At 37.4% G+C, this 11,442-nt stretch overlaps 3 long non-coding RNA genes across 3 annotated transcripts; all 3 read right to left on the bottom strand.

The window, feature by feature from the left end:
- Positions 1-529: 529 nt before the first annotated feature.
- On the bottom strand, positions 530-1,077 carry LOC126989163 (uncharacterized). The gene is made up of 3 exons (XR_007742954.1): positions 1,011-1,077; positions 732-908; positions 530-627 (listed from the first exon to the last, which is right to left on the bottom strand). It is a non-coding gene; the product is annotated as an uncharacterized LOC126989163 (long non-coding RNA).
- A 3,655-nt stretch (positions 1,078-4,732) lies between these two features.
- Positions 4,733-6,435, bottom strand: LOC126989162 (uncharacterized). Its single transcript, XR_007742953.1, has 3 exons — positions 6,361-6,435; positions 5,285-5,367; positions 4,733-4,939 (listed from the first exon to the last, which is right to left on the bottom strand). It is a non-coding gene; the product is annotated as an uncharacterized LOC126989162 (long non-coding RNA).
- Positions 6,436-7,211: 776 nt separating this feature from the next.
- Positions 7,212-9,431, bottom strand: LOC126989165 (uncharacterized). Its single transcript, XR_007742957.1, has 3 exons — positions 9,377-9,431; positions 8,693-8,765; positions 7,212-7,281 (listed from the first exon to the last, which is right to left on the bottom strand). It is a non-coding gene; the product is annotated as an uncharacterized LOC126989165 (long non-coding RNA).
- Positions 9,432-11,442: the final 2,011 nt, after the last annotated feature.

The raw sequence follows: 11,442 nt of genomic DNA, 5'->3' as shown, positions 1-11,442 counted from the left end.
GAGATGAGATGAATTAAGAGAATGGACAATGAGGAAAGAGAAACAAATATATTATGCTATATTTATTAAACAATTAGGTTAACCTAACACATTATCATGGCTACACCTAAATCTAGGCTCTAGTACACATTGGTCCTTGTAGGAGGTTACATGAGGCACACGTTACTATTATTTTAACATTTTTATATGCAAACAATATTTTTTTTTTAACTTTACACTTAATCCAGACTAATAACTTAAAAAAATAAACTTATGCCTATACTAAAATATATACTAAAGTTCCCTTTTGAACTTGTGGGATTTTACATTTTTTTCAGGGAAGCCTTTGCACTTTTGATATATTTATGTTTGTATCTAAGGTTTTCAGCCGACCAGGGGCGTGGAGTCCCTTTCGACCATGTATCGAACCTCCTCCACAGTACCATCACGGAATCCGGTCTCTTACTCCTATTACACGTCTTCATAGCGCATGTAATGTCTTTGAACTTTTTGGCGGTGTCTAATGGCATTGCCTCTGCCATATCCTCAGTGTCAATATGGAGTACAGAGAACATAGTGGTGGTTCCCAAGGATGAAATCACGCTGATATTGTCTGGAAAGTCGCTTCCAGATGACACGGTGACACTTCTGAAAATGAGACTTCTCTTAGGCCTGAACAGCTGCACGTTGCTTTGTTTATTACACACAGCTATGTTCATGATACTCGCATTACATGAGTTGCTTCTACTCACCCTTGCTCACTGACATCAGGTTGCTTCCCTTGTGGTTTAGAGGGGGCATCGGGCACCAGGAATCTGTCTGTCTCCCTAGAGCGGCCCTCCTCATCGCCAGCCTTGTCTGAAGGGTTAGCGAGCTCCACAGAGGGCACAGGGCGTTGTTCCTGCGGCTCCTCATCGCCAGCTGGAGCTCTACGTATAAAATGAAACAGAACATTACGTATGGGTATAATCAGTATGATTCTTGACCAATTGTTTTCGTATCTTAAAGTTAAATACGTGCAGATTACTTACGTCTCTGTGTCGGTGGCGACAGCTTCGGCCCTGAGTGCCGTGAGGGTGCTCACCACATTCTTCCAGGCTCTATCTTGTCGCTCTGCCCTTAGTAACATGGCCTTTTCCAGAGAATGGCAAAACTGAGTGGCCACTTTGTGCCTCCCAGTTGGATCCTGATTTTTCTCCCACAGTGGTGAAATTTGGGACCGGCGCCATATGCGGGAAGTTATCTTACTCCCTGCTGCGGCTTTGAGCGCTACTTTACAGATCATTCGGCTCAAGTTTGAGAAAGCCAACTTCGAGCAGCAGGAAGTACCGGTCATTTGTATTCGGTTTGGGAATATATAGCATTTGGGAGAAGTGCAGGTTGTTACCTGTGGCTGGTAGTAAATTACATGAGGCTCATGTGTCTGCCTCTCAGCTTGATTCATAAAAATGAGTGCGGGACCTGGAAGAAAACACTAGGTTATACCCTCATGAGGATATTTTTTTTTCAGGTCTTCCTACACCATTTGATACTCTATGATATAAACCACAGCAGTACATACCTTGTGTTGCAGTTTTGTGTCGTCCAATCTGCACAATGTAATCTGCAACACCAGTCTTTGGGTCCTTCCTCTCTTTCATCTCCAGGTACTCCGCCAGCGCAAATTCTGCAAATTCCATTGGGCGCCTGAGAATTTTAATCATCATCGTGGTAATGAGGACGTCTCTCAGGCTGGTGATGTCTGTCATAGTCGCGGGTCTGGAGGCAGGATCGGTAAGATATTGCCTGGCAATGTCTAACGTGTTGTTGACGTAGGCTGAGGTCATGATCCTTCCTATGACTTTCAGCGTCACATTTTCCCTCTCTTTTTGGCGTCTAGCTTGGCCCATTTCAATTGTTTCCTCCTTCCGTAGTTTTACTGGGGGAGAAAATTATATATTTACCAATATGTATTACAAACAGATAAATATAGCAAAGATATGCAAACAACACATAGATAGGTTTACATACCTCTCATTACTTTGATGCGTTTTGTAGTCGCTGTTTTATTGGTCATCTGTTTGATATATTTCTAGGTCGGACAAGGCGAGGCAATCTACCGCTCGCTGGCAAGTTTCGATAAAATTACGAATGGTGTTCACATTCAATACATTCTTTAATTCTAGGAATCCCAGAGGAGGTTCAGTTATATCCATATTATCAAACAACTTGCAAATCGCTGGGCCGTTGAGAGTGGTCAGGACCTCATAGTTGATTTGGTGGGTGAGAACGTCGTTCACCATCCGCACATGCGCCCGCCTGGAGCTGTCAATCAGATAACAATTCTTCTTCAAGCAGTCTTCAAAGTGTAGGAGAAACGCCTTTACTCCATCATTCAGTGTAATTACCATTGTTCCTCCTGCCACTTTCACCGGCTGTATTTTCTCAACTTCATCTGGTAGAACCAGAGATTGCCGCATTACTTTGATGAAGTCCTGTGATTTTCTTTGAAGCCGGTGAACTTTTTCTACATGTATATCCAACCGTTTCACCCTCTTATCACACAGACTACATTCCCTTTCTGGGTAGTTTTTGACAGTTGCACCTGTAGTTTTTTGGTTGAAGGTTTTTTGGTGCTCATTGACTTGACATGTTGTTGTAAGTTCTTATACCTGCAGATGGGCTTTGCTTGCTCGTCTACCGTCAAGTATCTATGACACTGACTAATGTGCCGTCTAATGTTGATACTTCTTCCGCTGCATCCTGCCATTGTACACGGGTGTCTGAAATATATAAACGGCAATTAGTTTATGAGTACATTCTTATGTATGCATTAACTTTAGCACATTTATAAGCAGATCGATTCGTTGACAAAATTCTATACTCACTGTCGTCTGCTGCGAGGAGCTGTTCTTGCGCGTAGCCCATGCCGTACAACAAGCGCCTTGAGCCTGTCGGCTTGTTCAGTTTTGACGGACTCCCAGAACTCTTCAGCTAGTCGCAACTTCTCTCTCTCTCTCTCTCTCTCTTGGATCTCTAATTTATTTATTTCTTCTTTATGAAAGGTAACTTCAATCTTGAAATGTTCCTTAATTTATGTCAGGGTTGGAACCCTACCGTAAGTGGCAAAAAGCTCCCTGCACCTTCCGCCGCTTGGTAAGGTTCAGTTGTCCCTTTCTCATAATTTCCTCAGGCTCCAAGTCGTCGGTGGCTGAAGCCAATAATTATATATAGTTATTTCCTTTTGACTTATTTTTTGGGCAGATTCAGGTTCACTGTAAAAAATTAAAGGTATAAAAAGGGTAGACATAGGGTATATCTGGTGTTCGAAATAGTAGACCCTATTGGGGTATTTTAGAAATGTGATATACCCTTAACACAATACCCCTATGAAGGGTATAACATATATTTACAATACCTTTACATCGGGGTATATCCAAGGCAAAAGATACCCTGCTGCAGGGTATTCTAGGCTATATATATACCATCGTACCTTAATCCATTATACCCTTATATATGGCTACAGATTAGGTATCACAAGAGGACTTCAGTTGAAAAGTTTATTATAATTTCTACAGACGTTTATAAGTATAATTATAAGGCATAAAAATATAGAAAATAGATTAAAGTTGTACACAGCTACACGCAGTATACAGATGACATGAAGACACCAAAAATATATATATATATATATATATATATATATATATATATATATATATATATATATATATATATATATATATATATATATATATATATATATATATATATATATATATATATATATATATATATATATATATATATATATATATATATATATATATATATATATATATATATATATATATATATATATATATATATACTAGAATATTGGTGTACATACTTTTTATGGCTATTTGAAATTAGTATAAGGCACATCAATAACATCATAGATATCAGGCACATGTAACACACACATGCAGTGATATATATATATATATATATATATATATATATATATATATATATATATATATATATATATATATATATATATATATATATATATATATATATATATATATATATATATATATATATATATATATATATATATATATATATATATATATATATATATATATATATATATATATATATATATTATATATCATTTCATGAAAAAATTTATACGTGAAAATCAATGCCATATAACCACATAGCATTTATTTAACCTATATGAGCCAATGAGAGATAAGTTCTACATTTGCGGCTGAGCATGACAAAAATGTAAAGTAAAGTGTTCTTTGTCTTTAAACGTAGAGCTTTTAAATAAAAGAAAAAAATATGATATTCTTAATTACTCTGAAAAGAACATGTCCTTGAAATAAATTTGCTATTCTAAAAACCATAAAATAGACAACAGTGAGTAAGACAAGTTACATGTAATTACTATTGAAAGAAGAGTTCTTTTAGTAAATTTGCAATAACATATGTAGAAAACTTTGAAACACAAAGGATTTCTGTCGGGCAGTGTTAAAGGTTTGATATTGGATACCGAAAAGAAAGTGAATTTCTCTCATGCCCTCTGACACATCCCTGACCCTGTTCCTATGGCACTTGGTTATCTTTAAAAAAAATAAAAAATAAAATAAAAAATAACGCCAATTATCAGTCATGTATGGCATTGATAAAGTAAATTCAGTCTTTTATAAGTTAGTGAAGAAAATTATAACTTCATACCAATCTTTTTTGCCCAAGTAGAGACACATGCAGGTAGTGTATTGTGTTGAAATATGTATGACTCTAAGAACAGTAACGTCTTTTCTATTTCCTTCGGGTATTCCAACGAAAATACCCAATATGACTGAAACAGAGCTTCCAAAGCATTTGTAAACTTTGATGATTTTGTTGCCAGAAGAGGTGCCCCGTTGATGTGAAGCTGGTATTCGCCTCCTTCACAGGTAAGAACTGGAGCTGGAGATTTGATATTCTGGAAAGAAGGACCATCTATGTCAAACGACTGAACCAAAGAGAGCGGGAAAAGTTTGTTTAGCGAGTCACTTAAGTATAATAGCAACTATGAAATTAATGAACTTGTTTGCCACCTATACTGGCACAATGCCCAGTAGGAGAAAACAAATATAATCTTCGATCCTTTTCTGACTTAGCAGAATTCGTTTTTGTCGGAAAAAGCCATTGCCGTATGATACGTTCTGTTGACATCACATGCACAGAAAAAGCAGGAGAATTTTTTTATTTTAAGGCAGCTGATGAAATATATTCTTAGTAATAGTTGCATACCATAAATACAATGTATAAAAATACAGTAAATTACCTCATTCGAATCAGCGAGTAGATACGTCGCATCCTCTCTAAAAAGCGATGGCAGAAGTTGCACAGCAAACTGCAGGCCACATTCTGTGAAGTTAATCGTAAATAAATACAATAATACTAAATGGTAAACGGTAAAGAGGTTTTGTGATAGTTTTAAAGGGCTGAGTGTTTGAATAAATTTTACTGTGTGTTACGGACATTAATAGAGAATATAAAGTTCTGATAATAAAAACAGATGTTAGGACACGTTGTAATTGGTATATCCTAGATAGTTTTGGGCTCAGCTAGGAAATAGGTTCAGCTTGGTTTACAATAGGGCGGTTGATGAGTGATGTAAACTAACTAAAACAGTAGCAATTTAAATCTTTTGAACACAGCTGAAGTCCAAGTGGAGATTAGATAAATTTATGGATGGGAATATGATGAATGATTCACCATTAGGAGCCGTCATGTGTATATATAGGCCGACCGGCAACTTGTAGTCTCCTTTCATCCTTGTGTATTCTTGTGTAGGTCATGGGTGGTAATAGAACAATGACTAAAAACTATCTAAGCCAACTGCAAACATATTTACCATGAATCATTAAACCTTATTATTCAAAAAAGGTAAGAGGTCACAGCAGAAAGTGGATTTTTCTTACAGGTGGAACAGCAGTGGGAGATTATCAAGTGGTTGAAAGGGTTAAGTGCAGCTCGTCGAGATGGTATGGACACGTGATAATAATGAATAAGGATAACCCGAGAGAGAGAGAGCAGGCAAGGAACGGAATATGCTGAAAGGTGCCTGAGAAGGGACAGCTGGAGACACTAACTCGTGGTATCCCAACTGGGAAAAAGTTCCCGACACAATAGAAATAAAAACACTCAACGAAAGAATAAAAAGAAAACTTTGATAAAGTAGTTACGACTAGTATGTCTGGGCACTATAACCAAGTATATAAAGATAATTTTTTTGACGTGATTGTGACATAATTCTACTGACCACCTATTAATGACAAATAAAATTATCACCTTTATCTTTAAAAATAATGACTATTGTTATCACGTTCACCTTTAAAGAAAGAAATAAATATTTACCGATTCTTTTATCTTCATTCAGACTGCTGTCCAAGTCCTCTTGGTATTTTGAGAAGTACTCTTTGTAACCTTTGCAACAGGACTTGGTATACTTCATCAACTCAAGTAGTGATGTATGGAGTTGGAGGTAAGAGTTTTCAAGGGCTTCAAAATACCATGTCGTTCAGCTTCCCTGCAAGCTGAAACATCTTGGTGTTAAAACATAGTATTTTTGTCGTTAAGTGCATGGCCTCTGCACCATATATATGAATAAAATGTCTGATGCTTTCACTGAAATATGTTATAAAATTATTCATAAATAATAATGAATTCATCAGCGACAGATAATAACATAGCTCGTCATATAGCACAACCCTTAACATCGAAAAAGACAACAAAGATTTTGAAAACTCAAAAAATTTCTTAGCATCAGGGCTGGAAACTCTGAGATGATGTCAGCCACTGACAAACGTTGATCGTTGATCCATTTCCAACGGTAGACAAATGTTCTGTCCATTTTTACAGCAATCACTGCAATATCAGGTGACCCTTTTCTCAATTCTGCATTCACTGCATCTATGTAGGCGCGTGTAGTCACCTCATCATCTTCATGTCCTCCAAATCAACCTGGAAAAAAATAACTTTATCAGAAAAACTTCAGTGATAGTTCTAAGACATATCGTCATCATCATCAGCAAGCACATATGCAGCCGGTGTCATAACTATGCAAACAATACTAAGAAGATAAAATTCTTAATCCACACCTTGAGCTTTTGCCTTTTCTTGCGTGGTTGAACTTCTTCCTTTTCTGACAATGCCGTACTTTTCCGACCTCCTGTTACTGGACAGCCAAATTTTTCTTTAAGAATTTTCAGTGTTGTGTGATGTTAGTGGCACTCGAATGTTTTTCATCTTGGTACGAAGGGACATCCTCCAACATTTCTGTTGAAAGACACATTACAAAAGTATTGCAAAATAACTACGGTATAATTAGTAGTTCCGCGCACGGGAGGCCTACCTATGAAGTAAAGCATCTCAAAAGAAAAACATCAAAACTTTATCTTATGGCTTGGTAAATTCACCTTGTACCTTCATGAATCATGAATAGTCTATTTATTAGTGAAACGTTCAGCAAAGTGTCAGATACTTTATCTTTATGGTTTAATTGATTTTAATGTTTAATATGTTTTCTATTTTGGTGATGGCATTTCTCCACAATATGGAGGCGGAACTAAATGAGAAAAAATAAAATAAACAAATGTGAAATATCCAACAAATTAAATATGTGGGAGTTAACATATTAATTTTTTAATGGGTGTGAAGTATGAAAATAACGATAAGCGGCTTTATGTATACAGTGCAATATGACATAATAAAAATAATATGCAGTTACCATGCCTTAAAACACCGCGCGGCTTAGTAACAGATAAATGTTTGTGGTTCTGGTTCACTCTTGCATAAGGGGTCTGGACAGTATAAGAGTGAGCTTGTAAAGAAAGAAGTGTACAGCGAGGCCCGGCCCTGGGAGACGGGGAGGTATGTAGTTAGAAAGTCCAGAAGAGCATTTAGCATGAAAATAGCGATAGAAAATTGAGAGAGAGGCAACATCGCGGCGAGATTTGAGAGGTAGAAGACAGGTAATAAGAGGAGGGGATCTAATGAGACGGAAAGCCTTTGAATCCACTCTGTCCAAAAGAGCTGTGTGTGTTGAACCTCCCTACACATGGCCTGCATACGCCATACAAGGGCGGACAAGGCACCTGTATATTGAAAGCAGTTGATTGGGGAGAAAAACGGCTGAAGACGATACAGAACGCCTAACCTCGAGGAAGCTGTCTTAGCAAGAGATGAGATATGAAAATTCAGTTGAGTTTTGGGGTAAAGGATAGACCAAGGCTGTTTAGTATGGGTGAGGGAGACAGCTGTGTGTTACTGAAGAATAGGGAAAGTTGTGTGGAAGATTTTGTCGAGTAGGTAGATGAAGAAATTGAGTTTTTGAGGCATTGAAGAAAACTAAGTTCCTCATTCCCCAGTCGGAAATGATAGAAAGGTCTGAGGTTAAGCGTTCTGCAGCATCGTTCCTTGATAACTGCAGTTCCTGTTGATTTGGGTGTCTGTGGAATAGTGCAAATTAGTCATGCAAGATGCATGATTGTTACTTTTTTGGCGGTCAAACAGCCCATACATGACGACACGTTCACTGATGCAAGTGACAAAAAAAAAATTAGTACGGCCACTCATTTATTTACGTTTAACCATTAAATTTAGAGTTATATGTGTTCTAATTAAATAATAAGAACATGGATTACACAGGCGAAATGCACATCAAATTAATAAAAACATGCATTCTTACTGGGTCTCCAATGTGTGGATATTCACTAAACAGGGCATCTAGTAGGTTGGTGTATCCCTGTTTTGAAGGTGTCCTGGATGGAGATAAGGGGGTACTTATAGTGTGAATGTACTATATATATATCTCTTGTAAAAGAATGCAGGTTATAAACTATAATATTCAACTGAGCAACATCTAAAGGCCGATCTACACAATCAGTGGGCACCTGTGGTGCTGGAGCACGCAACTCATCAGTTTCGAGGGATGGTGGTGAAGCATGGCAGAAACTCTCCGAGCGGTCAGGGATGGTGCTTCAGTTGTTCGCGTCTACACTATCATTTTCCAGGTACTCGCCGTTACCATACTCCAAAACCACAGGTGCCCACTGATAGTGTAGACCGGCCTTTAGTCTCTCTCTCTCTCTCTCTCTCTCTCTCTCTCTCTCTCTCTCTCTCTCTCTCTCTCTCTCTCTCTCTCTCTCTATATATATATATATATGTGTGTGTGTGTGTGTGTGTGTGTGTGTGTGTGTGTGTGTGTGTGTGTGTGTGTGTGTGTATCTATATTTATCTCTCTCTCTCTCTCTCTCTCTCTATATATATATATAATATGTGTACACACACACACACACTCTCATTAGTGATTGATGTGTGTGTTTTAGAGACAATTAAAATTGTGAAAATGCACCGAAAAGTGTGTACTTACAGGATATTCCTCTTTTGTAGGTCACATGTAAGGACCTCAATGATTCTTCTTCTGTTTGAAGTTCAGGCAGGTAATCTTGTGGACTTTTTCTTGTTTGTAAGAGGGTCTTTACGCATGGCGGAAAAAGAGGCAGTCTGAAATGTCATAAATAACCAAAGGTAGATTTAGAAGACTCCTCTGTTAATTAATATGGCTTGGCGGACTAAAAAAGTCTTCAAGAATCTAGCATTGATGGTGACATGAACACTTGGCAGATACAGAAATTACACCTGACATGAACATCAGCAGCTCACTTGTAATTCTGCAAATCATTCCAAAGGTCACCAGAGGTCTCGTCATTGATAACTGTGGAAGGTGGCTGAGACACTTCCTCCTCATCAGACAGTAAAGTGTCTGTTAGAGATGATAACGATGGCTCTCCATATACTGCTCACTGGAGTACTTGCTCTTGCTTCCACTGCGTCATGAGTTGGCTGTGACGTTCTTCCACCTTTAGGTTGGGTATCCAGCACTGAAAGACTAGTTGGGTCCTTCAAAGTAGCCTGCTCCCGAAAGAAGAAGTTGTTTTCCCACTGGAGGAATCAGCTTCCCTATCATCTTCTCGTTGATGTCTATAATGTCTTGCCCTTCCATTTCATTGTCTAGTTAGATATAAATCAAATAAGAGAAGGAGTCACATTCTGAGTTAATAAGACTAGACCAACATATATATATGTAACTTTTTAATTAAATAAAGCAATTAGAAGCTAAAAAGGACTCGTGAAACTTTGCGCTTCATAATCTTAATTTGCAGCTTTAAGGTACTTAGTGACATAAAATGTTGAATAAGCATAAGTCACCTTGTCTTTTCTGTAAGTTATGTGCATGTGACTGTCAAGTAAAGACTCAGGGAGTACAATAATCCAACCTGCGTGAAGTTCAACTTCCTTATGCATGAGCAATTTCATTATATTTCTTGGGCAACAGTAATTTGAGACAAAATACCATTCCTTTTCCACTACCACTATGTGTTTTGACTTGTGCAAACAAGGAGTTTCATCATTGCAGTCAGTATATAGCACTTGAATTTGTGTTGTAACTTACGCCATCAACTTTCAAGCATTTACAGTATTAATGTTGGACAGTGGTTTACCAATCTTATCTTGAAGAGCTAATTTTAAAGACTGTGGCAAGCTGTTTACATCAACGCTAATGACTGCAGATTGCGGTTCCTTCCCTCATGCAAAAAATTGATGATGCAAGTGCGTGAGCTACTCTCATCTGATGCCGTTCAGTCAGTGTATGAGTGACATTCTTGAAATTCCTAGTATTTGCAATAAGCTTTTTGAAATATTGGTGCTTAGCCTCAAACCTCATACACCACAAATTTCTCAGTGGTCCAAACTTCTCTATCTCTGTGAGGGAAGTGCATCATAAAATGATGTTTAGGTATTAAACTGCTATGACCAAATGTGCTCTTGAATTTCAGGATATATGATTCAATAAGGCCGCTAAATGAGGCAGATGATCTTTTCAACAACTGGACTTAATATAAAATCCATACATTTCCTCAGTGCTATGTAAACATCCCATGCTGCAGAATTACCCACGAAGAAAGATCAACAAGCTGGGCAAAACTAGAAACAACTCTAATTTCTGTGACCTTACCCACAATCTTGCCATTTCCACTAAAAATTGTCATTAAAGAAATTAGGCTTATCACTCCACAGGAACCCGTGTTTGAAGGAGGATTCATTCAAACCCTTCACTGTAACAAGATTTTCCTTATAAAGTTCTTTGAGAACAAGTTGAACAGTTAGGGAATTATTCCTTCAAGACAGTCATGCATTATATCTAGGGAAATGATTCAGGAACTGTAAAATAGTTCAGTTGAGACAGAACACACCTATGCTTAATGCCATATATAGCTGCATCTGCTGCATTTTATCAATGAACTTTATTTGATGAGCATAGGCAACCTATTCCTTTCTCTTAATTTAGATATGCATAATGTGTTCCTGAACTCAGAATATCTTATAGAACAAAACCTACAGAATGAGCCTGAATTAAAATTTGTCTGAAATCCA

The sequence above is a fragment of the Eriocheir sinensis genome, unplaced genomic scaffold, assembly GCF_024679095.1.
Source record: "Eriocheir sinensis breed Jianghai 21 unplaced genomic scaffold, ASM2467909v1 Scaffold1081, whole genome shotgun sequence".
Taxonomy (NCBI): domain Eukaryota; kingdom Metazoa; phylum Arthropoda; class Malacostraca; order Decapoda; family Varunidae; genus Eriocheir; species Eriocheir sinensis.
The sequence above is the reverse complement of the archived record's forward strand: the minus strand, read 5'-3'. Positions and strand labels throughout refer to the sequence as shown.